The following is a 26,287-nucleotide window of genomic DNA, read 5'->3' as shown; positions in this document are numbered from 1 at the left end:
TGAGAGAAGTCATTCGTGCTGCATCAGGAGATGAGTGTTACAATCTGCCCTCGAGAGGAACCATTGTGTCGAGACTGCACACTTTGTATGGGGACCAGAGGGCTCAGCAGTCCAGCAAGCTTGTGCAAGTAAGGAATGTCGCTCTCACCGGAGACCACTGGACTTCGGTGAACAACGATAATTACTTAAAATATAAAGAATAAAAAAATGTAATTGGAGCCAGGCTATTAATAAAGTAATTGAGATTAATCGCAATTAATAACAGAAAATTGTGAGATTAGTTAGTTAATTTTTTTTAATCTATTGACAGCACTAATATATATATATATATATATATATATATATATAGTGTGTGTGTGTGTATAGTGCACAGCTGTCATCATAGTGTAATTCAATACAAGTAACCAAATGTGGTGCCTCAGTAAGGCCTGAGAAAGATAGTGTAAGACTTTTTGCTAGATGGATAAACAATCTTTATCTTCACTTAGGCTACATGGAATTTCACTACATGCTGTGGTGTCATGTATTCCCTTGATTTTTTTCTCTCTCTTTTGCTGGGAAGTTGCCTCTGTGCTAGAACTTTTATCAAAAATATGTCATCAAGCTATACCAGCAGGAGATATTTGCTCTTTTAGGTATTCTAAGCATTTGGCTGACCAGTGGGATTTTTCACAAGGAAAAGCCATTTCTGAAACATGTCTGTCAGCATTTTTCAGAGGCACAGACAAGAGTGTTGCACTGGTGGAAAGGAAAGAATGGACAGGGTGGAAGAAGGAGTAGTAAGTCAGAGACAGACTAAAGCTACTGATGTGGCAACAGCAAAGCGGTGAGGAAGAATGAAGGGGCAGCTGAGTGAGAGATGGATAGAATTGATAGACAGGAATACCAATCAGAGACAGAGCAGCAGAGCATATAAGCAGAGACTGAAAATAGAGTGGAGGATTTTCTCTGCTGCCTCCTGTAATGACACCAGTGGGAGGAGATTACTGGGTACAAAACAAAGCTAAGGTCTCCCCTGCTGATCACTAGGGAGCTTTATCAACATCAAAGGATGTATTGTATATGAAGGGGACGTTTACTTCCTGTGTGCCTTATGAACATGGTCACAGTCATTCTAATGAAAGTAAAATAATTAATTTCCACTTTCTGCTTTACATATTTATTATATTAAAGAGCTTATCGTTTATTTTATATTCAAAACAACCAGATAGATTAGTTGTACCTAACCCTCTGATGTTACCCATTGGACTGTACTGCAGCAAGTGGTACACAGATAAACAACAAACAAACAGTTTTTTTATAGTGGCAATGGAGTAACAGAGTTGACTGTACTGAATTAAAGGAAAAGTGATGGTTTGGGTTAAAATGCATGCTTTATCAACGTTACACGATCTTACATAACCACTGATCCTTTTAAAATGCCAATGTTTTGTCACAAATCCATTCAACCTAACCACATTCTATACCATTTAAAATTTCCTCAGAAGTCAGTGTGCTATATAATTGCATTAGCAATAAATTTAATAACGCTCTATATGAACAGTTACACTATATATATAACCACTTTATAGAATTATATTTGTTTGCAGATGTTGGCAGCTATCAGCAAATAGTTATCAGCTATTTTGAAACAAATCCATAACAAGAACTCCATAACAGCAAATGAACTGTACAACAGAAAATGCAAACACTAATTATGGTCTCCTCACAACAATGATAAGAAAAATAAACTGGGCCAATATGGCATGTTTGTTAATATAGAGACACACATGTTAATGTGATCTCTGGTCTCCCACTCAGAGACGCAAGTCTCCGAGTGTCCAGCATTCAGACGGCTACCTGAGGACACTCTTCATGCGAGAGAAAAAATGTTCACACAGATATGTAGAGCCAAATACTGTCAATAAGGCCTCTGCAATGTTCTGAAGACAGTTAAACTTGTCAGGTAGTGATGTCGAGCAGGTGAAAATGCAAGCTCCATGAACACGCACAGCTATGGATTCCAGCTGCTTCCATGTTGCATTAACTGGCATTAACTCAGCCAGTTAACTGCTCAATAAAGATTTCTGGTTTGATCAGAAAATAAAACATTGGTTCATACACCTGAAAGTCCCAAAAATGCATTGTGTCTCGAGTCTACGGATGTATCCGTGTATTTCCACGGTGCTGATGCTGTGCTGAGCGGAAAGCTCCTGAAGCTTTTGAAGTGTCGGAATGTGGAAAGCTAACAACGTCCCCAATTCCAAGTTGAATCTGGTAGTTGGGGTTTGTGGCGAGGATATGGCACGGCGGGACCACGGAGTATCATTCGGAGCCATCTTTATTTACATCTCACCACAACACACCCAAACCCCTGAGTCCCTGTGTTTTTAACTAGGCGGGCATGATTAAGGATGCCGTGCAGGTGCATCCGCCCTCCCTGCACGGCACCGCAGACCACGCCCCACCACAGGGTTGTTAGCTAAGATACGTTTAGCTACCATTAAGAAGCGGCACAACTAATGTGTCTATGCGAGCTGATTTGCGATGTGCACCGCTGGCACAGCCATTTATTTTTTAATGCACCTTCTCAGACTGCGTGTCATGCCCAGGGCTGGACTGGGACAAAAAAAAAAAAAAAACAGCCCGGGCATTTTGACTAAAGACCGGCCCACCAGGTATTAAAGCCATAAAGCCTTTGAATGATAACAAATGCTGTTGTGACAGTGATGTACAATCTTGTTGGTATATGTATGATTTCTATACATTTAATGTCAGATAAAAACTTTGGTTGTAAGCTTCAGATAATTATTTAATAACAGCCAGACATTTTAAATGAGAATAAGAAAGTATTTCTTTGTGCCCCCCTTTCCCTGTTAATGCCCTACTTGGCCCCCCTGGCAAAACTTTGCTATACCCGCCCCTGCACAGTTACCAGCCGTCAGCTACTTAGAAAAGGATCCTGGTGTTATTTGTCTCTCAGAAACGGTTCATAACTTCCCTTCAACTCATTCATGTCACCTAAAAGGTAAACCTGTTTCTCCATCACCTGTTCAGCTCTGATGATTCAGTATGGACATCTCCTGGTTTCATCTTCATGTTTCCCTCTCTTCACATATCCAAACCGATATCATGACCAGGAGCTTTTCCAGCTGTGGCTCCAGCAAACATCTAGAAATTAATATTAAATAAATTCTAACAACAACTGATCAAGCATACACATGCTGCTATTGTTTAGCGCGACATCCGGCAGTTTCCTCTTTCTGGCGCAAAGTGGGCGATAAACAAACAAGAAAGAAAAGCCGATCAGCTGATCATTGATCAGTTTCATGATTAAAGTAGCAACAGGAGAGAGAGGGGGAGAGAATGAGAGGAGAAGAGGCAGCTGTGCAGCGTAACGACAGAATAACTCCAGCTTTGTGTCTTTTTCCATCCTAGACAAACTGTGTCCCTTCTCAGCTCAACACGAAACGCGTAATAATTTCTCTGAATATGGGACGATTCCGTTTTTTACGGGATGGTTGGCAACTCTACTAACTAATCTTATGAATAAAATAAAGTTCACTATCAGTAACATCATAGCACCCACCCAGCTGTATAGAAACTCCATCATACGCAGTACGAGTTATTGTAACTGACTGTAAAAAGTCAGCACAACGAAAATAAACTCCACCTAAACTTGGTTTATATCTGACCCAGATAGACTGCAGGTCATAACTTCTTACCTGAAGTTCAGTTCACCTGACACTCGGGTCTCTCCTCCTCCTGCCTCCCCTCTCCCTCATCCTGGCCTCCACCACTTGTTAATTTTACTGAATCTGTGGAAGCTCCACCATAGCCACCACCAAACAAGTTATTTTTACACACCGGCCAATCCACCACCTTTCATTATTTATACCGTTACTGTCACGGCTGGCGGAGTGAGCCGTGTGGTGTGGAGGAAAAGGAGGACCCAAAATGCAGCAAACTGATGATACGAGTGATGTTTATTTACAAGGTGGAGGTGGCAAAAACAGGCAACGCAGCATGAGCAATTACAAACGGAAACCTAAACTGGGAGAAACTAAAGAGCAAACCTGAGACCATACAAAGGGGTGCGGGGCAGAGAGACGCAGAGTAATGCAGGCAGATGAATGCATTTAACGCAGTGATACATGGATGAACGCAGACGAGCCGACCACCAACACAGACCGACACCCACTAAATATACACACACAAGGTAATCAGGTAATCACACACAGGAGGGAAGAACAGCTGAACCTAATACACATGAGGACCGGAGGAGACAAGCTGAACACCATGACAACAGACACAGACCTTCAGAACAGAACAGGAAATCCAGAACACGAGCCCTCAAAGTAAAACAGGAAACACAGACTGATTTACAACACAACACGGGGACATGAACAGAGCACCAAGGACAGACACAGGTAGGGCTGACAATACACCAAACTACAGGTTCAACCCTAAACTAATACAAATCAGAATAAACACAAAACGCTGGGTCAACGACCCAGGACCATGACAGTACCCCCCTCCAAGGGCTGGCTCCAGACAGCCCAAAACAAAAACAAACGACCAACCCAGGGCGGGCGGCGGGGGCCCAGGATGGAGGGACCAACACCGAACAAAACAAGCTCCAGCGGACCGAGGGAATTGTCCAAAACAAAAACACACGTGCTGGAGCACAAGAACAAAAACACAGTTCAGGAGGCCGGCCCGGAGGCTGACAGCTCAGAAGTCCAGGACAGTTCATGTTCTGAGGCCGGCCACGTCGGCGACACAGCTCCGAAAGCCGACCGAGCGGAAGGCAACGGCGGCGGAGCGGAGGCAGTTCAGGGGGCCGACCGTGCACACGGCAGCGGCGGCAACGGGGAAACCGGTCAGGCGGCTGACCGTGCCGACAGCAACGGGGACAAAGTTCAGGCGGCCGACCGTGCGGACAGCAACGGCGGCGATGACACGGGTCTGGAGGCCGACCGTGCGGAAGGCAGCGGCGGCGTCTAGGAGGTCGTCCGTATCGACGATGACGCTCCACCCGCGGCCTGACAGACAACCGCTGATGTCGAGGCGGCAGTCTGGGACCCGATGGCGGCATGGCCTTCGTAGCACCAGACGAGACCGAAGCAGAGGCTGGACCAGGCGAAGCTGAAGCTGAAGCAGAGGCTGGACCAGACGAGACTGAAGCGGTAGCCGGACCAGGCGACGCTGAAGCTGATGAGGAGACTGGACCAGGCGACGCTGAAGCCGATGAGGAGACTGGACCAGGCGACGCTGACGAGGATGCCGAAGCCGGACCAGGCGACGGTGAGGATGAAGACACAGAGGCCGCAGCTGGCGAGGATGGAGACACAGAGGCTGCAGCTGGCGGCGATGATGAGTCTTGGGGCTGGACGGGCTCCTCGGGCCCCCCAGCTGATGAGGCAGAAAGCTGGTCGGGCTCCTCGGGCCCCCCAGCTGACGAGGCAGAAAGCTGGTCGGGCTCCTCGGGCCCCCCAGCTGACGAGGCAGGAAGCTGGGCGGGCTCCTCGGACCCTCCAGCTGGCGAGACAGGAAGCTGGGCGGGCTCCTCGGGCCCCCCAGCTGACGAGGCAGGAAGCTGGCTCGGTTCTCCTGAACCTCCAGCTGACGAGTCTTGAGGCTGGACGGGCTCCTCGGGCCCCCCAGCTGACGAGACAGGCTCAGGACCAGTGGGCACAGGGGCCCCTGGAACACACAGGACAAAACCAGCAGGCGCGGGGACCTCTGGCGGGGACAGTTCAGAACCAGTAGGCACACGGGCCTCTGGCAGGCACAGTTTAGAACCAGCAGGCACACGGGCCTCTGGCAGGAACAGAACGGAACCAGTAGGCGCACGGGCCTCTGGCAGGCACAGAACAGAGCCAGTAGGCGCACGGGCCTCTGGCAGGAACAGATCAGAACCAGCAGGCGCACGGGCCTCTGGCAAACACAAAGCAGACTGCAGCTGCACAGAGCATTGACTCAGCTCAGGCAGCGACAGCCGGATGCAGTCCTCAGCTGGCTTCTTAACCTCCAGGGGTCCAGAGTCGGCCGGGGGCTGGGACCCAGCCTCTGGGGAGGCCCTGGAGTGCGTCACAGTCTCTGGGCTGGCCAGCTGTTGCGGACTGACTACTGCGTTATGTGGTGTGTCTCTCTGCTTGACATGAACAGGTGAAAAACAGTGCTTTTCCGGTTGGATGGACTCAACTTGTAGTACCGGAGGAGTAGGCGAAGATGACGGCTGGGCTGATAATAAGGCTGATGAGTCTCTAGCCAACTGAGCTATTGACTGAGCTATGGATTGTAACAAAGTGTCAGTGTGACAGTGATGGAGGTGGCGATTGAGTGGCTAACTGAGGTAGCGGCTGCAGGGCAGCTAACCGAGCTACCGGCTGGGCAGCTGGCTCAACAAACACAGCCCCGGAATAAACAGTCATTCGAGCTGGCGAAACAGACGGAGTGTCTTTTTCACTCACCACAGCCGGCAGTTCCGAAGTCCTAATCTCCGGCGGTGGGGCGACGCGCCGACGGCGTGATTGTCGCTTCCTCCCGGGCAAAACCTCCGGCGGGCCGGGCAAAACCTCCGGCGGGCCGGGCAAAATCTTCACCGCCGGGCTGGGTTGGGAAGCGGTAGCGGCTGGTGGGTGAAGGTGCAGTTCGTTGAGTATGAAGTCCTGTGCGAGCGGGTGAAGAGAGTCCAGCAGCCAGGAGTGAGCAGAGATTAGCTGCTGTAGCCTGGCTTCTACAGCGCGGTGGAACTCTTCTCCCTCCTGCTCGAGCCACCGGTTGACCAACCTTGCGACTGTGTCGATTACTTCCTCCCGAAACTCCTGGGAAGGAGCGGATGCTGCTGGGTCCATGTTTGGTCAGCTCGTAATGTCACGGCTGGCGGAGTGAGCCGTGTGGTGTGGAGGAAAAGGAGGACCCAAAATGCAGCAAACTGATGATACGAGTGATGTTTATTTACAAGGTGGAGGTGGCAAAAACAGGCAACGCAGCATGAGCAATTACAAACGGAAACCTAAACTGGGAGAAACTAAAGAGCAAACCTGAGACCATACAAAGGAGTGCAGGGCAGAGAGACGCAGAGTAATGCAGGCAGATGAATGCATTTAACGCAGTGATACATGGATGAACGCAGACGAGCCGACCACCAACACAGACCGACACCCACTAAATATACACACACAAGGTAATCAGGTAATCACACACAGGAGGGAAGAACAGCTGAACCTAATACACATGAGGACTGGAGGAGACAAGCTGAACACCATGACAACAGACACAGACCTTCAGAACAGAACAGGAAATCCAGAACACGAGCCCTCAAAGTAAAACAGGAAACACAGACTGATTTACAACACAACACGGGGACATGAACAGAGCACCAAGGACAGACACAGGTAGGGCTGACAATACACCAAACTACAGGTTCAACCCTAAACTAATACAAATCAGAATAAACACAAAACGCTGGGTCAACGACCCAGGACCATGACAGTTACAAAGAAAAGAAAAGTCACCGGGCCACCGAGCAAATGCCTGGTATGCCCGATGGCCAGTCCAGCTATGGTCGTGCCATCAGTTAACCCTTCTGATGGCACGACAGCAACCCTAGGGTTGCTGACGCCTGCTCTATAACAACAACACCATTGCACTAGTCTTAAATATTATTAAGACTAGTGCAACTATTAAACAACCTATCCTTCATCTCCCCTAGCTATCTTGCCGACCTTCTTAGCTTGTATACTCGTAGTCGAGCCTTAAGATCATCTGGTCAACTACTCTTGGTCCAACCTAGGTCCTGCCTGAAGACAGGGGCGATCGTGCTTTTGTCTCAGCTGCACCGAACCTCTGGAATAGTCTTCCTGTTACTATTCGTGCCTCGGACTCTACTCAATCTTTCAAAACATGGTTGAAAACGTAATATTTTATATTTTGAATTGACCCTATCTCTGAACTGAGGCCCGATATCTGTTTTATTTAGCCCACACTCCTGGTTTAATTAGTGTTTCCCATCTGTTAGTATTTGTACTGGTGCTTGTTTTTGTACTTTGTTAATGTTTTATATCAATGACTTATTGCATTATTGTGAAGCACTTTGGTCTACCTTTGGTTTTAAATGTGCTATATAAATAAAATTGTATTGTGTATATTATATTAAGAAACTGAAATACAACATGATTGTTACATCCTGGGAGGCTGTGGGAGTGTGTGGGCGTGGTGTTGTCTTCTCTCTCTCCTCCTCCTTCGTTCTGGCCCCTCCCCTTGTCTCTCTCTGCCCCTGCCCTCTCCTTTAGGTCACACCTGCTGCTCATCTGCTCTCGTTACAACCAATTACCCTCAGGGGTGATATAAGCTGGAGAAGAGCAGTGTGGAAGAGGAAGGAGAGGTTTCTGGTGGTTTTCCTCTGTGCTGGTCAGAGTGTGCTACTGGCTTAGGTGTGGAACAGCCTGCTGCGTGTGACCAGCCTTCTGGTGTGTGGCTCTGGTGTGTGAGTAGTGCTTAACTGAGCAGTGATTGCCCATGAGTGACGGCGGCCTTCATTAGTTTGTGTGGCCTGCCCGGATATTGTTTGTTAGCAGCGTTGCTGTCTCTTTCTGTTGAAGCCTTATTGTTGCTTTCTTTGTTGAAGTGGTCATTACCACTTTGGGTTGACCTCCCTGATTTCTCATTAAAGCAGCGGTGCTGTCTCCTTTTGTTGTTGCCATTTATATGATTATTGAGGTGTTTGCCTACAATAAAGATCTATTTTATGTTAAATACCTCTGCCTGGCGTTCTTTTCATTCCACCTGGATCTAACTGTTACTGTCCCCCACCCTCATCGCCTAGACTTTTAAGTGGGGACGTAACAAAGTGGGGGCTGTAATCAACCCAATTCCAATGAAAGGAATTGGGTTGATTACAAGTGTGAACAGGTGTTTGTGTGTTGTGTGAAGGTCATTTGGCTCGCTGCTGCTCTCCCCGGCTAGCACAGGGGAGTGTCTAGCTGAGCATTTGCTCTTCCTTCGGACACTCGTTTTTTGTTTTGCCTTTTTTATTTTCGGAGCAAACCCGGGTGGGGATTAATTCTCTGTTGGGGGTAGGCTTGTCGGTGCCTGTGGCACTTGATGATTTGCCTTTAAAGTGGCCTCGAGCCTGGTACGCTCCAGAAGCTAGGACAGGCTAGAGTCTGAGTAGGCAGGACTGGGGGGAGTGTGGGTAGAATTTTTTAATTAATGGTTGACTTGACACAACACATTTTTATTTCGCCTGTGTGTAGTTCTGTAGTGAAGGCGTTGTGTGTAGCCCTTTAGTGGTTTGCTTGTGTTTTGCAGGCCGTTTTGAGTTTTCATGGCCACTTTTGATATTGCTGGGTTTACGGCAGAGCTGTCGCTTGCCCTGCTGGATGTTTGTAGGAAGAGGGATCTGCATGAGCTGGCTACATATTACGGGATCAGTGTCTCCACTGGTCTACGCAAAGCCGAGCTGAAAGCCGCTCTGGTGTCCGGGTTGTTGGAGAAGAGGGTGGTTGTAATGCAAGAACCCCCGAGCACACCCGGTCCGGCTGGACCAAGTGCGGCGCCTCACGTTCCAGGCCAGGTTGTAGAACCATCAGTGTCTACACCTATGGACCAGGGGTTGCCCGAGGGGGGGCTAGTGACGCTGCCCCGTTTTGATCAACTCTCCACCCAGTCATCAGAGGGTTCTAAGCAGGATGCTAGGCTCAAAATCCGTCTGGCTCGTCTCCAGCTGGAGAAGGAGCAGCGTGAGAGAGAGTTCCAGCTGAAGAGGGAGGTAGAGCTTAGGCGTTTGGACGCAGAACTGGCTAGGGCTAGAGAGGTTGAGCTGATGAAAGTGGAGGCGGAGACGAAGGTCAAGCTGCGACAGCTGGAACTCCAGCAGGCCTCCACCCCTCCTGTGGTGGCTTCGCTGTCACATACAGATGTTCAGTTTGATGTAGGAAGGAATAGTCGTCTGGTCCCTGCATTTCGTGACACTGAGGTGGAGATTTATTTTGAATCGTTTGAGCGGATAGCGACAGCCTTGCGTTGGCCGCGGGATGCGTGGGCCATCCTGCTACAGTGCAAGCTGGTGGGCAAGGCACAGGAAGTTTGTTCCTCGTTGTCCGCTGAATGCAGCTTGGACTACGACAAACTGAAAAGTGCAATCCCGTTAGCCTATGAGCTAGTCCCCGAGGCTTACAGGCAGCGATTTCGGGGGCTGAAAAAGGTGCAGGGTCAATCCTTCCTGGATTTCGCAAGAGAAAAGAGTGTCCTCTTTGATTGGTGGTGTATGGCCTGTAAAGCTGCAGACCTAGCTTCGGTACGGGAATTAATTCTCATTGAGGAATTTTAAAACTGCGTCACCGAGCGGATGGCGGTATATCTGAACGAGCAGAAGGTCTCTACGTTGCAGCAGACCGCAACCCTGGCTGACGAGTTTGCACTCGTCCATAAAACCAGTGTTGTTAAGCATGAGCGACGCGACATACTAGCAAAGGCTAGCGGTGCTAGTGGTGAGCAAGACACAAGGAGAGAGGTGCCTGTGCCTCGTCCCAGGTCAGACCGGAAATGTTTCTACTGTTTTAAATCCGGCCATTTAATAGCCGACTGCGAGGCCTACAGGCGGAGACAGCCAGTTTCAACACCACATAAACCAAAAGGGATAGGGCTGATTAAAAACGCTTCTCCTGGTAGCAGACCACTTAGCACTGAAACGCCTGACGAATGTTTTAAACCTTTCATTTTCAAAGGAGCGGTGTCACTCTCTGGTAAGCCTGGAGATGGGCGTACTGTGACCATTTTACGTGACACAGGTGGTTCACAGTCCCTCATACTGGCTAGTGCACTTGCCTTTGATGAAAAGACCGCCAGCGGCACTGACGTTATTGTTAGGGGCGTTGGAATGACTTATGTGCCAGCCCCCCTCCATCGAATTTGGGTGCAGAGTGACCTAATAAGTGGTGCTTTTCCTGTAGCTGTGTGTCCTTGCTTCCCGATTGATGGTGTAGACTTCATAATGGGCAATGACATTGCAGGCGGGAAGGTTTATCCTACCCCAGAGGTCATAAAGACCCCTGACCCAAGCCCCTTGCCAGATGTTTTAAACCGGCAGCACCCGGATGTATTTCCCGTAGGTGTTCTTACCCGGTCACAGGCCCATCGGCAGGGAGAAGTGGTTGACTTGTCAGGGTCAGTGGTCGGCTCTATGCTGGAGATGGATGTGATGCCCTCGGAGGGGGAGGTGGGTCCTGATGCCAAGGAACTGGCTCAAGAAGTGGCTGAGCCTGCTCCTGAACCCGCAGCCCCCCCTCTCCTCACACGGGAGGCCCTTATTATCGCTCAGAAAGCAGACCCATCGTTAACCAAATGTTTTGCTGCCGTAGATGAGAGTGATCATCTGACAGGAGACAGGAAGCAGACATTTGTTGTATGTGATGGATTGCTAATGCGCAGGTGGACTTCAAAGCCAGGGGAGGACTGGAGTGTAGTCCAACAGATAGTGGTCCCGGCTAGTTTGCGTCAGCACGTGCTACAATTAGCCCATGACCATTCATGGTCAGGACATTTGGGGATAACTAAAACATATGACCGTATTCTGCAGCACTTCTTCTGGCCGGCGATGAAGGCAGATGTTGCGAAGTATTGTAATACTTGTCATACATGTCAACTGGTGGGCAAACCAAACCAAACTGTGTCCCCCGCCCCACTATGTCCAATACCTGCTGTTGGTGAGCCATTCGAGCATGTTTTGGTCGATTGTGTTGGTCCGTTGCCAAGAACACGAGCAGGCAATCAGTTTTTGTTGACCATAATGTGTTTGTCCACAAGGTTCCCCGAAGCAATTCCTCTGCGGAGGGTCACCACTGCAAACATTACTAAGGCGCTAATCAAGTTTTTCACCACCTTTGGTCTTCCAAAAACAGTGCAAACAGACCAGGGAACTAATTTCTTATCTCGAGCATTTAAACAGACTTTAGCTTCCCTGGGCGTCTCTCATTCTGTGTCTAGTGCTTATCACCCAGAGTCGCAAGGTGCACTTGAGCGTTGGCACCAAACACTTAAGGCCATGCTAAAAAAGTACTGCCATGACACGGGCAGAAGCTGGGATGAGGGTGTCCCCTTTGTACTGTTCGCAATACGCAATGTTAAGCAGGAGTCCTTAGGGTTCAGCCCAGCTACACTTGTGTTTGGCCGCGAGGTGCGGGGCCCGCTAAAGATGTTGAAAGAGAGGTTCCGTAGTGGGGGTGTTCCAAAAACTAACGTGGCAGATTTTGTGAAAACATGTAAGGATCGTTGGCAACGTGCTACCTCATTAGCAAAAGAGGCCCTGTGTACTGCCCAGGCGTGCATGAAGACGTGGCATGACAGAAAGGCTGTGAAAAGGCATTTTCAGGCTGGGGACAAGGTCTTAGTGTTGCTACCGGTGCCTGGTTCTGCTCTTACGGCCCGTTTTGCGGGACCGTATGTCATAGTGAGGAAAGTGTCTGAGACAGATTATGTTCTCAGTACCCCAGAGCGTAGGAGGAAAACACGCCTGTGCCACATCAACATGTTAAAACCCTACCATGGTAGGGAAACCCATGAGACTGTTGACAGTGCGGCAACCTCCAGCTCTGTCTCCGCCACCGTGCTGAGTGTAGAGGCCAGTGCTGACGACGATCTGCATATACTTTCTGAGGGACAACAGTGTGGACGGTTGGCGAATTCAGCTTACTTAGCCGAAGTAACGGCCCACTTGTCTCATCTGTCCCCTTCACAATGCGAAGATGTGCTTAATCTATTGCACTCCTACCCCTCTCTCTTTGGTGATGTGCCCTCGCGTACTAATGTTTGTGAACATGATATCGATGTTGGTGACGCAACCCCAATCAAACAGCACGCGTACCGCTGCCCTATGGGAAAGCGCGAGGTGATGAGGAAGGAGGTCAGTTATCTAGTGGAGAATGGTTTGGCGAAACAGAGTCACAGCCCTTGGAGCTCTCCATGTTTACTTACGCCCAAGTCTGATGGCACCCCACGTTTCTGCACAGACTACCGTAAGGTAAATGCAGTGACTGTCGCCGATTCTTTTCCACTTCCTCGTATGGAGGACTGCTTTGATAACATAGGTCCTGCCACATTTATTTCCAAACTGGACCTTCTTAAAGGATATTGGCAGGTGCCTTTGACCCCCAGAGCCTCTGACATTTCTGCATTTGTCACACCCGACCATTTCATGCAGTACACCGTGATGGCATTTGGCATGGAAAACGCTCCGGCCACATTTCAGCGGTTGATGCAGCTGGTTGTAGGAGATGTGCCTCAATGTAATGTGTACTTGGATGATGTAGTGATATACACAGCCACGTGGGAAGAGCATGTGGCCATCCTACGATCAGTATTTCAGCGACTGGCTGACGCCTCGTTGACTCTAAATCTCGCTAAGTGCGAGTTCGCCAAAGCGACAGTCATGTACCTGGGGAAACAGGTGGGTTTCGGGCGGGTACGCCCAGTGGAGGCAAAAGTCGAGGCTATCCTCAGCTACCCGGCCCCAGCCACTAGGCGGGAGTTAAAACGGTTCCTGGGCATGACTGGATACTACCGCTGTTTTTGCAAGAACTTTGCGGTAGTTGTGGCCCCTTTGACAAGGCTATGTAGCCCCAAAGTCCCTTTTGAGTGGTCAGGGGAATGCCAGCACGCATTCGAGTCTGCAAAATCCCTCCTTTGCAGCGCCCCAGTTCTGGCTGCCCCTAACTTCTCTCAGCCTTTCAAGCTGGAAGTCGACGCCAGTGCCACCGGAGCTGGTGCGGTGCTGTTACAAGACGACGCAGAGGGTGTGTGTCACCCAGTCTGCTACTACTCTGTAAAGTACAAGCGCCATCAGCTAAACTATTCCACCATAGAGAAAGAGGCTCTAGCGATGCTGATGGCCTTGCAGCACTTCACTGTGTATGTGGGCTCTAGCTCCTTTCCGGTAACGGTGTATACAGATCACAACCCCCTCACTTTCCTCCAGCGCATGTACAACCACAACCAACGACTAATGCGCTGGGCTTTGCTGGTGCAGGATTATGATCTGGTTATCCAGCACAAGAAAGGGACGGAAAATCTGGTGGCTGATGCACTCTCACGCAGTGCATAGTGATGAGTTTCTTCTGTGTTTTGTATAGTGTGGATTTAGGGTGGGGGGAATGTTACATCCTGGGAGGCTGTGGGAGTGTGTGGGCGTGGTGTTGTCTTCTCTCTCTCCTCCTCCTTCGTTCTGGCCCCTCCCCTTGTCTCTCTCTGCCCCTGCCCTCTCCTTTAGGTCACACCTGCTGCTCATCTGCTCTCGTTACAACCAATTACCCTCAGGGGTGATATAAGCTGGAGAAGAGCAGTGTGGAAGAGGAAGGAGAGGTGGTTTTCCTCTGTGCTGGTCAGAGTGTGCTACTGGCTTAGGTGTGGAACAGCCTGCTGCGTGTGACCAGCCTTCTGGTGTGTGGCTCTGGTGTGTGGCTCTGGTGTGTGGCTCTGGTGTGTGGCTCTGGTGTGTGGCTCTGGTGTGTGGCTCTGGTGTGTGGCTCTGGTGTGTGGCTCTGGTGTGTGAGTAGTGCTTAACTGAGCAGTGATTGCCCATGAGTGACGGCGGCCTTCATTAGTTTGTGTGGCCTGCCCGGATATTGTTTGTTAGCAGCGTTGCTGTCTCTTTCTGTTGAAGCCTTATTGTTGCTTTCTTTGTTGAAGTGGTCATTACCACTTTGGGTTGACCTCCCTGATTTCTCATTAAAGCAGCGGTGCTGTCTCCTTTTGTTGTTGCCATTTATATGATTATTGAGGTGTTTGCCTACAATAAAGATCTATTTTATGTTAAATACCTCTGCCTGGCGTTCTTTTCATTCCATCTGGATCTAACTGTTACTGTCCCCCACCCTCATCGCCTAGACTTTTAAGTGGGGACGTAACAATGATGAAAAATCTTTTTCTATACCAGTCAAAAATTTGGACACAACTTCTTATTTCATATTTTTCCTGTACTACTTTCTACATAATGGATACATCAAATATATGAAGAAAGATATATGGAATTATGTAGCGAAGAAAAAAATTGATAAATAAACATATCTTACATTTTAGATTCCTGAAAGCCACCCTTTGCTTTGTTGACAGTGCTGCAAACCTTCTCTCAGTAAGCTGCATGATGTAGTCACTAGGGGTGCAACGATACACAAAATTCACGGTTCGGTTCGGTTCGATACTTTGGTGTCACGGTTCGATATTTTTTCGATACAAAAAAAATGTTCATGCCTTTTTAATTTGTCATTTATTAAAATTATAAATATATATTTTAACTCAAAAGTACAGTTTTTAAATTTAACCCTAACCCTTGTGCGCGTTTTTTATTTTGACAGCGAATGCGCACCTGCGGACCACTTATGTGCAGCCCTGGTTATTTAGCTCGTCATATTGCAGCCACAGAAATTCTTTTGTCCATGAAACCATGAAGCTGCACTTTCTTTTTGCCTTATAGTCTGATTTGTCATAACTTCTCCGTTTTGTGGTAAGCTTTTCTTTGGCTGTCACTTCTTCACCCTGACCTGTCTTATTTGGCTCAGAAGAAATGAAATATATATCCTCAACCTCTCACATGTTTAAGCTTGCTGCGGGAGATTTCACTTGTCATGTTTGCATAGTGAGCTAACGATTAATAAGACGATGTCAGAGGAATTGGTGCACAAATTTTCATCACTCACAGATCAGTGCTGTCGCTCTCTATACACAGTTCGCGCGATTGCAAAGTGAAAGCAAAAAAACAAGCGCAAATTCAAACGCGATTTCAATATGTCACATATTGACAGTGGCTCACCGATGCCAATGACATAATTACCCAGCTACATTTCTGAAAGAATGCAAAAGCATTGACATATATTTTTCTTCCTACAATAGCCCGACGGGCAGGGAAGAGATAGATTTTGGTAGCCCGACTGAAAAAAATCGCTAGCCCCAGGACGTCGGGCTAGCGATATTGCAAGCCCTGTATCTGATTGAGGAATCACTCATCTTTGGAAAAGAGAGTTTATTACAGAGAAATGTCTCTTTCCAAAATAAAAGCTATACTATCCGCTTCTTCTGGGCTATATTCTCAGCAGCATAAGGAGAATCACGTGCTAACAGCTGTCTAAATGACTCGGCTAAAGTTAGTAGCATGCTTGTTGTTTTTGTCTTTGCACTAGGATGATGTCGGCGTAAATGTGCAGTCATATTCGTTGTGTTCCCACTAGTGATTTCAGGTTAATCTCGTTGAAATGACCTTAACGCCACAACACGGCAAATCTCCGTTAACGAGCTACCGCCGATCGCCCCGTGCATGGGGCTAGACGGCCAACACGTTAACGAGCTAACTGCGCTAACACACTAGCTCCCACCCATGTAATTGAGCATTGCACGGCACATCCAACATACTGTTTTACTTTAGTCCATGACTCGCTTACCTTCAGGGTCATACGTCACATGAAAACCAAAATAATTCCAAACGCCAGATCTGGAGAGCTTAACTTCTGTCTTGCTAGCTTGCCCTGCGCTCTTCCTTCTGACTATGCTGTCTGTGTTGAGCACTCAGTGGATCTGCGCTCGACAGTGCAGCCTAGGCGGAGTAGTCGAACGCAGATTCACTGAGCGCTCAACACAGACAGCATCGTCAGAAGGAAAGTTGATAAAATAAATTACAAATGTTGTATTGTTCGATACATATGCGTACCGAACCGAAAGCACTGTATCGAACGGTTCAATATCGATACGAATATCGTTGCACCCCTAGTAGTCACCTGAAATGGTTTTCACTTCCCAGGTGTGCCTTGTCAGGGTTCATTTATGGAATTTCTTGCCTTCCTAATGGGGTTGAGACCATCAGTTGTGTTGTGCAGAAGTCAGGTTGGTACACAGCTGACAGTGTAGAAAATTGCTAAAACTTTGAATGTGTCTCCAAGTGCTGTTGCAAAAACCATCAAGCGCTATGATGAAATTGGCTCACATGAGGACCGCAACAATCAGAAGAGATTTATTTGGGCCAAGAAACACAAGGAATAGACATTAGTGTCATGGTCCTGGTGAGTGCTGGGTTTTCCTGCGTGCCAGTAAATCCATCACTGGGCAGAGTCACCACACCCCCTCGTTTGTGGCACCTGTGTGTAATTTTCTGGGAGGCTCTTAAGACCAGCGTTCTCAAACATTCCTCGCCGGAATGTCAGCTAACACACCTTCACAGTGGATTTGATCTTGCTGCCTGTAACCACTCAACTCCCCGTCGCTGGCCTGCTACTATTCTCGGCGCTATTCACCTGCCTGCCTCCCTGCCCTACACTTCAGAGTGAGTGTACACGAACTGGTTTAGCCTCACTTGGACCACTAATCCCCTCCTAGCCTCGCCATCAACCCAGACAAGTAAGACTATGTACTTTGTTGCCACCACTTCTTGCACTGCTGCGTGGGGCGCACATTGACTCTACACTCCTTTCATTACAGTGACTCAGAGAAACCCTGTGACCCGTTACCTTGTATGCCTGCTCCGGAAAATCCCAAATAACGTGCCCAGCCCAATAAAGAGACTATTTCCTTTTGGCTTTGCTGCTGCGCACGCAGTGTGTTTATTGGTTTAACAATTATTTTGGAGATGGTCTAGCCAACACTTGTTTACTTTCTCAGCATTCCTGGTAACAGCTTATCTGCTAGCCCTTGCTAATCACAGTGTGTTTGTAGCTACAGATTCTTAGTACCATAATCAGAAACTTTATGTTAGTAGGTAGCCAATGTTCAGAGGTCTATGTTTTCCCTCTCGCCCTTAGTTCACGTATAGCATTTTTTGTTTCTTTTACCTCCTTCATGGTGTGCCATTTTTTGAGTGCCAAATAAATTGTTTGTTTGCACTATACCTCCGAGCCTCCGTGTGGTGTCTGCATTTGAGTCCACTTACCTGTGTCTGGGTCGTGACAGTTAGACCAGTGGAAATTTGTGCTGTGGTCTAAATTTGAGATCTTTGGTTTCACCCGCAGTGTCTTTGTGAAACAGAAAAGGTGAATGGATGGTCTCATGGTTCGCACTGTGAAGCATGGAGAAGGTGTGATGGTGCGGAGGTGCTGTTGGAGCTTAGACAGTTCAGGCCAATATTTTACTCATTTACGTCAGGCCATATTTAAGTATTTGTCATGATCTTTGAGTGTTATAATCTTGATCATTTTTTGTTATAATGTAATATGCTGTGCTCCATAAATTAAAAGTGCCTTGTTAGTCTTTTGTGTTGTTGTAAAGTGTTGATAGATGTCGTAAAGGGGGTGTGTATTTTGCCTGCATGTGGGGGGGAGGAAAGGTTAGGCAAGTAAGCAGGACGTGGAGCAACAGTTTTCTGACCATCGCCGTTTAATGTTGTTTTTGTTGTAACATAAAGGGAATGTAAACGGAGCTCCCACCAGAGGCATTTGTTTGTATTTTTCGGTTTGTATGGAGAATAAATGTTTTGCCCATTTTACCTTCGCCTCATTTTGCTACTGAAAGGCATATAAGCGATTCAATATGTCTGTGAAGGTTCTCAGTCATCCAGGTCATCGTAGTCAAAGGAGCTTGCAAAGAAAAGCGTCTGGACTTCTTTAAGTTGCTTGAAGACGTTTCACCTCTCATCCAAGAAGCTTCTCGGATGAGAGGTGAAACGTCTTCAAGCAACTTAAAGAAGTCCAGACGCTTTTCTTTGCAAGCTCCTTTGACTAAGCGATTCAAGAAAAGCACGAGTCAGAACCTTTACGTCCTGCACAAGCGGTAAAAAGGGACCAAAGGTTGCCGCTATAGGTGCTTTGCTGGTTAAATTATTGGGAATTTATTCAAAACTGAAGTCACACTGAACTAGCATCGCTACCACAGCATCCCACATCGATATGCCATCCCATCTGGTTTGCATTTAGTTGGATAATCATTTAATTGTTGGATCATCCAGTTGAAAACTGGACCTCCAGGCCTCCAGGCTATGCAACCAAGAAGGAGAGTGATGGAGTGCTAAGCCAGATGGCCTGGCCTCCACAGTCACCTGACCTTAACCCAATCAAGATGGTTTGGGATGAGATGGAATGCAGAGTGAAGGCAAAAGGGCCAACAAGTGCTCAGCATCTCTGGGAACTCTTTTAAGACTGTTGGAAAACTATTACAGGTGACGACCTCATGAAGCTCATCAAGAGAATGCCAAGAGTATGAAAAGCAGTAATCAAAGGTGTGGCTATTTTGACAAATGTTTTGATTTATTTCCCACTTTTTTGTTCACTACAATTCCATATGTGTTCCTTTATAGTTTTGATGCATTGACTGAGAATCTACAATGTAAATTGCACAGGGTTAACACAAAGAGCCAGAAAATGATTTATACTCATGGTTTGGCAATGAAGCTAACACATGCATGTCTTTGGAACATCGGAGGATAGTCAAAGAGACAGTGAGAAACCACACAAACACAGGGCGATGTATTCCTCATTTATCTGGACATAGGATCAGCAATAGGAGAATGGTAATGGTAATTCTGGTCTGTGGATCTATGTGAGATGGGTTTTTTTTTTCAATGACAAACAAGATTCCATATTTAAACAACAGTAAGGCATGGTGTAATTCTTACTCTAAACCAGAATGAAATGTGTCACACCAATGTGTCTGTAAACTCTTAGATCAAAATGTACTTCACCCAAATTTGATGCAAAAGAGCTCACTGCTTTGGAGCAGTAGGTTCGGCTACGTACAGGAGAGGCAAACTGAATGAGACTCAGGCAACTGTGAGTTTTGAAAATGCCGGCTCACTTGGCATCTTTCTTGGCCTTAAGACAACAATTCTGATGGCTAAAGATCCAAACGGGACACAAAAAAGAAAAAAAAGAAAAGAAAAAGAAAATGCCGGCTCATGTATTTTTACTCATTCAGAAAAGAAAAAAGAGAAAATTAACAACAAAAATACAAAAACATTTCAAATAAATGTATCCCTTTTTTGTACCAGTTTTTCCTCAATGACAACCATGTGGTACAATCACAGTAATCACTTAAAAAAACCTTACCTGGGTGCACCCTTCTAAATGTAAAATCAGAGTTCAAGTTTACGGACACTGTAACCTCCTATAGCCACTTCTGCGAGGACAGCATTGTGCCATCACGCACCAGGGTGAGTTATAACAATGACAAACCCTGGTTTACTCCTAAACTCAAAGAGCTGTGGCTGGAAAAGAGAAAGGCGTTCAGAAGCAGAGACAGGGACTGCTACAGAGAGGCCAAGTACAGGTTCACTAAAGAAGTGGACATTGCTAAACATCAGCACTCTGAGAAGATGCAGCAGCAGATTTCAGAGAATGACTCGGCCTCTGTGGGGAAAAGTTTTAGGAATATCACCAACTACAAGCCTAAAACCCCCCACTCCACTGATGACGTGCTCTTGGCCAACACCCTTAACGACTTTTACTGCCGTTTTGACGAGCCATCAAGCAGCCTTCACACCTCCACCAGCCCCAACAGGTCTGTAGACGATGCTATCAACATGGCTCTACACTTCATCCTGCAGCATCTGGACTCCCCAGGAACCTATGCCAGGATCCTGTTTGTGGACTTCAGCTCTGCCTTCAACACCATCCTTCCAGACCATCTCCAAGGCAAGCTTTCCCAGATGAATGTGCCTGATCCCATCTGCTGGTGGATCACTGACTTCCTGACGGACAGGAAGCAGCATGTGAGGCTGGGAAAGAACGTCTCGGACTCCCGGACCATCAGCATGGGCTCCCCTCAGGGCTGTGTTCTTTCTCCTCTGCTCTTCTCCCTGTACACTAACTGCTGCACCTCCACCCACCAGTCTGTCTAGCTAATCAAGTTTGCAGATGACACCACCGTTATTGGACTCATCTCGGACAGGGATGAGTCTGCCTACAGGAGGGAGGTTGAACGTCTGGTGTCCTGGTGCAGCCACAACAACTTGGTGCTGAATGCCCAGAAGACAGTGGAGATTATTGTGAACTTCAGGAAGCACACAGCCCCACTCCCCCCCATCATCCTGACTGACACCCTCATCACCACTGTGGACTCATTCCGCTTCCTGGGTTCCACTATCACCCAGGACCTGAAGTGGGAGCCCACCATCACCTCCGTCATAAAGAAAGCCTAGCAGAGGATGTACTTCCTGAGGCAGCTGAAAATATTCAACCTGCCAACACGGACGATGATGCAATTCTACACTGCAATCATCGAGTCCATCCTCACCTCCTCCATCACCGTGTGGTATGCTGGAGCCACTATCAGGGACAAACAGAGACTGCAGTGTGTTGTGCACTCTGCTGAGAAGGTGATTGGCTGCAGACTCCCATCTCTGCAGGACCTGTACACCTCCAGGACACTGGGGCGTGCAGCTCGGATCACAGCTGACCCTTCTCACCCTGGACACAGTCTGTTTGACCTGCTCCCCTCAGGCAGGAAGCTCCGGTCCATTCGCACCAGAACCTCTTGCCATAAGAACAGTTACTTCCTCTCTGCTGTTGGACTCATGAACAATAACCATATGACTGTTCACACCACTAACACATGACCCTACACTGTGTTCACTGCATCATTCCGTCTTTGCACTGATCACCACCTGCATTCATGTATATATCTATCTACTCAGCACTTTTAATTTTAATTTTTATGTTTATTTAAGCATTGTCTGACAGTATGTTTTGCACTAAGTACTGCAGCAATTTTCTAATGTTGTAAACCTGCTCAACATTTGGCAAACAAACCCTTTCTGATTCTGATTCAAGATAAACCACAATTTCAATTACCAGAATCCGAATGGCAACATTCATCTGCAATTTCATATACTTTGTTAGCTGATTGCAACAACCATTGAGTTGGAAAAATATATTCAACTGCCCACACCCACTTCCCTTCTTGTTCGTGGGGATGTATAGAGTCCGTGAAAAGTCCTTAAAATAAACCGTCCGTAAGTCCAGGGGGATGTGTGTGAAGAAGGGGAACAGTAAGTTCAAAGTGGCGTGGTGTGATTTTTTTTTTGTTGCAGCTGGCCTACCACACTCTGTCAATTGGTCCGTCAATGGGATTGGCTCGCCATCGATTACAGGATCCGTTGCAATGCATCGAAAGGAAGAACACAAAGGAAAAAAAAACCCTGACCTGTCAACGACAGCGTTATAGGACATATTAAGTTCCCATGTAATGTTGGGATTAAATAATTTGCAGTGCCTCAATAATGTTATGCTTTTCATTAATAATAAGTGTTATAAAGTTATATAGTGTAGTATTAAGTGGACACAGCCCTGAAAAATAAAGGCATGAGACCAAGTGTCCTTGGGGAGTAGAAAGCTGCAGACTCTCGCTCACGCTTGCCTAGGAAAATGTAAATGAGAGGGGACCGGCGCTAGTGGAAAGTTACTGAGACACTGTTGTTTAGACTAGAATGAGAGAGATTCTGCAATAAAACTGTTAGGGGCACACCACCATTTTGAGATCTGTGGCAGCGTGTCATGCAGGACGCATCTCCCTTCTAGAAGTAATAAAGTGTTAACTGGTCTACTGAGCAGTGTTTTGTCTTCCATTGGATGCCTCTGAGGAATCAAAAGAACTCGGTGAAGTGTTGATATTTACACCTTAAATCTTAAGGCCAATAATCACAATTCACAATTTGCTATTACCTAAGATGTACTATTTGTAACGTTACCCATGTTACAAATTGAAAATAAACAGTAAAACACATATTAATCTGTGCATCAGTTTCAAATGCATGAATCTCCGTCTATTTTTCCTCGCTAGCGTGCTCATGGAGGATTTGCGAGAGAGGAGGAAAAGCCTGTGCTCTCTCAGACGGAGATGCCGGGTGGGGCACTGCACCACGTTGCAGCAGCTCATTGGCTTAGAGCAACTCACATTTACTTCAGAACAGCTAACTCTTTCACTGCTGAACCTATGGCTTATTCACTATAAACCGAGTATAACTGCTAAGATTAATAGTCCTTTTTTTCATTTTGGTACATTTTATCCAAGCCATACTTAAATATGGGTTATACCCTCCCCACTTTGATGGTATGCACGTCCCTGTGCATCTAAATAGCTAAGCTGCATAGAGCTTGAAATGGCTTTGTTTGGGCTATTGAGTACTGCATTAACAACATACAGTAAGGGGTTACCTAATTTTGAATACTGCAACCTTTCTGGTCTCTGATGTGATCTTTGAGATCGGCGAAGAACGCCATGACTTTCCCGAGAGCTATTTTGTGAACCAGGTAAACTAGGCTGCTCATTTATAATTGCTTCTTGTTCATTGAGACGCTCTAGCATTGTTTCATTTTCACTGGGCATGATTTGTTCACTAGTTTGCTGGGTTTTCTCCACGGGATCATCAACTTGAATGTTGGTTTCCAGCAAACTGGACTTAGGTATGTTTGCACGCTCGGGTAAGTTCTCAGTTTCCTTAATTTCCCCTGTTTGTTTGTCTCTGTCCGTGAGATTGTCACATTTGGTGGAATTGTCATGTCCGGTGGAATTGTCATGTTCGGTTAGATTGTCTTGTTCAATTGGGCTGACACGTTTGGTTTCATCATAAGCTGAAAACGGTCTTTGTACACTTTCAGTACGGGGCACAGCAAAAGCTGGTGACATTTTAGGTGGCTTGGCAGAAAAGGACATGGGTATCCAGGTAGGTATTGGTAAGTACTCAGACTCTGAGTCACCATCCTCCTGAACAACCCTTGTGTTCCGCCGAGCATGGGGCTTTCGGGAACTGTTTTCTGTTGACTCTGTGATAGGTATGAAACTACAGGGGAGGAGCAAGTCTCTGTGTAATGTTCAGACTGGTCTTTCTTTCGCTTCTGGTTTAACTGTATAGACTGGTAGTTCACCTGCTTTTCTCAGAACCAAATAAACATCATCCTTCCATCTGTTTGCCAACTTATCCCCCCCGCCTACTTCCTCAAAGTTTTCAGGAACAGCAGTAGTATGTAGGGCTAAAGACTCAACTAAGTGACTCTGGATCCAGGTCTAGAGAATTAACTGAGTGTCTTTCACAGATGGTCTGTACGACCCCTCTAGGGACTGTTTCTATGTCATCGCTGCTAAGGTGAATGAGAGCGAATTGCTTGATCCTTTCACTTTCCTTCATCACCTGGACTACAATGAGAGCGATGAGACAGCGCATCCACATCTATGCTTTGTTTACCAGCCCTGTACTGAAGTTGGAATGAAAAAGTGGACAAGGCTGAGAGCCAACGGTAACTCGTCGCGTCCAGTTTTGCAGATGTTAGAATGTACAGTATGTTAATGGATTACTGTCTGTCACTACTGTGAATTCTGTACCATAAAGGTAGTCTGAGAACTTTTCAGTGACAGCCAAGAATTCTAGCTTGTGGACCGGATATCTCATATCACTTTTTGAAAGTCCTCTGCGAGCAAACGCTATGACCCTCAACTGCCCATCCTGAAGTTGGTACAGAGCGGCACCAAGGCCAATGGTACTAGCATCCGTGTGGAGGATATACAGGAGTTTGGGGTCTGCAAAACCCAACACTGGGGCTGAGGTCAGCTTACCAATGATCTGTTCAAACACTTCTTGACATTTTTGAGTCTCTGTATCTGTTTCAACCCTGCACTCTGAAACTATGTGGGTGAGATATTTAACAGAGTTGTGGAAAAATTTACATTTCTCGGGTGCCAGATTCAACCCAAACTCTTTCAATCTCAACAGGACTTTCTTCAGGCGCTGCTCATGCTCTTCAAGGGATGATGAGAAAATAATGAGATCGTCAATAAAGACAAGGACCTTAAGATTCATCGGACCCATTCACTGATCCATGAGCCTTTGAGATGTGGAGGGTGCATTGGTGACAAGGCTTTCTGCTTGTCTGACTCTGACATCTCAATCTGACAGTATCCCAACTTGAGATCCAAGACTGAGAACCATTTTGACCCTGCCAGAGCGGAAAATGCTTCCTCCAGATTTGGGAGTGCGTACGCACCTTTTGGTTTGAGGTTTAACCTCCTGTAATCGATGCACAAGCGAACAGAACCATCTTTTTTCCTGACAACTACGATCGGGGAGGTGAATGGGGATTCAGATTCCTGTATTACTCCTGCATCGAGTAGTTCCTGGAGGTGTTTCCTCACAGCCTCCACATCATGTGGGTGTATTGGTCGGGGTCTGGATTTAAATGGGGTTTCATCACTGAGCTTGATATGGTGCAGTACTTTTTTCGTGTGTCCAAAATCTAACTCATGCTGCGAAAACACTTCGGGCATAGAATTTAGCATTTTTGATGCACGATCTTTCCATCCAGCAGGTAAGTCATTTCCAAAGTCAACACTGATCTTTTTAGATTGAGAAGGATCTTCTGACTGGTCTGAGGGGTTTGAGACCTCTGTTTGTTCTTTGTGTAGGGCTCTGGTATTAATGTTGGCTAGCACACGGCCTGAAGGGACAACTATGTCGGAATCAGTTTCATTTTTTATTACGACTGGCCCAGTCGTAATAAAACCTGCCAGCCAAGCAGCCCTTATACAGGGCTGCTTGGCTGGCAGGTTAACAAGAACAGTCAACACAAGCAGACCACTGGGCAAGGGAAAGGCTGATGACTGTTCGACAACTGCACATTTCTCATTGATGGAGTTGGGGATGTACACTGAGGCTTCCAAAACTGCCGTCTGCCGTGCTTCCATGATAGTTTGATGTTTACCTGTTAATTTTGCACACCCAAGACTGCAATTGTTAGCTGCTTCCTGGCGCATTCTGAGGATTTTAAGGAGTGCTCGGTAACCATAGGGGACTGGCTGAAAGTTTGCACTGGACTCATGAAGGTCAGTATAAAGGGCATCTAAATGTTTGTACCTATCAAAATCTGGTCTCGCGCCTCAGCTCGCAGAGGAGGAATAACTAATGCCAGGGTGTTAACATTAATGCCTGAACCCACAAAATCCTTAGGAAAAGTGATTGACAGCTCTACATAACCTAAATAAGGGACAGATTGGCCATTTGCACCCTCTACATCCAGGAGATCACCCAGCAGGTTTATAGGCAAGTCTGAGAGGTGCTGCTCATAAAAACTCTGAGGTACTGTTGTCACTTGTGACCCTGTATCTAATAGACAGTTTGTTTCTTTGCCAGCAATGATGACAGTAGCAGAAGTTCTGGTTCCAACCAAACCCTTTGGGGGCTTACAGACTGTGTTTTTTACTGAGCTTTCTTTAAAAAGGCCCTTTGTGGTTTGGGACGAGAATTGTCTCCTGAAGCCCCTACTTGTTCCACACTGGAGGCTGGAATTAGTTTAAATTTGTGTGAAGTGTGTGAATGTGTGCGTGAATGGGTGGATGACTGGATATG

This window comes from Astatotilapia calliptera, chromosome 15, assembly GCF_964374335.1.
Source record: "Astatotilapia calliptera chromosome 15, fAstCal68.1, whole genome shotgun sequence".
Classification (NCBI taxonomy): Eukaryota; Metazoa; Chordata; class Actinopteri; order Cichliformes; family Cichlidae; genus Astatotilapia; species Astatotilapia calliptera.
This window is presented reverse-complemented; position numbering follows the sequence as displayed.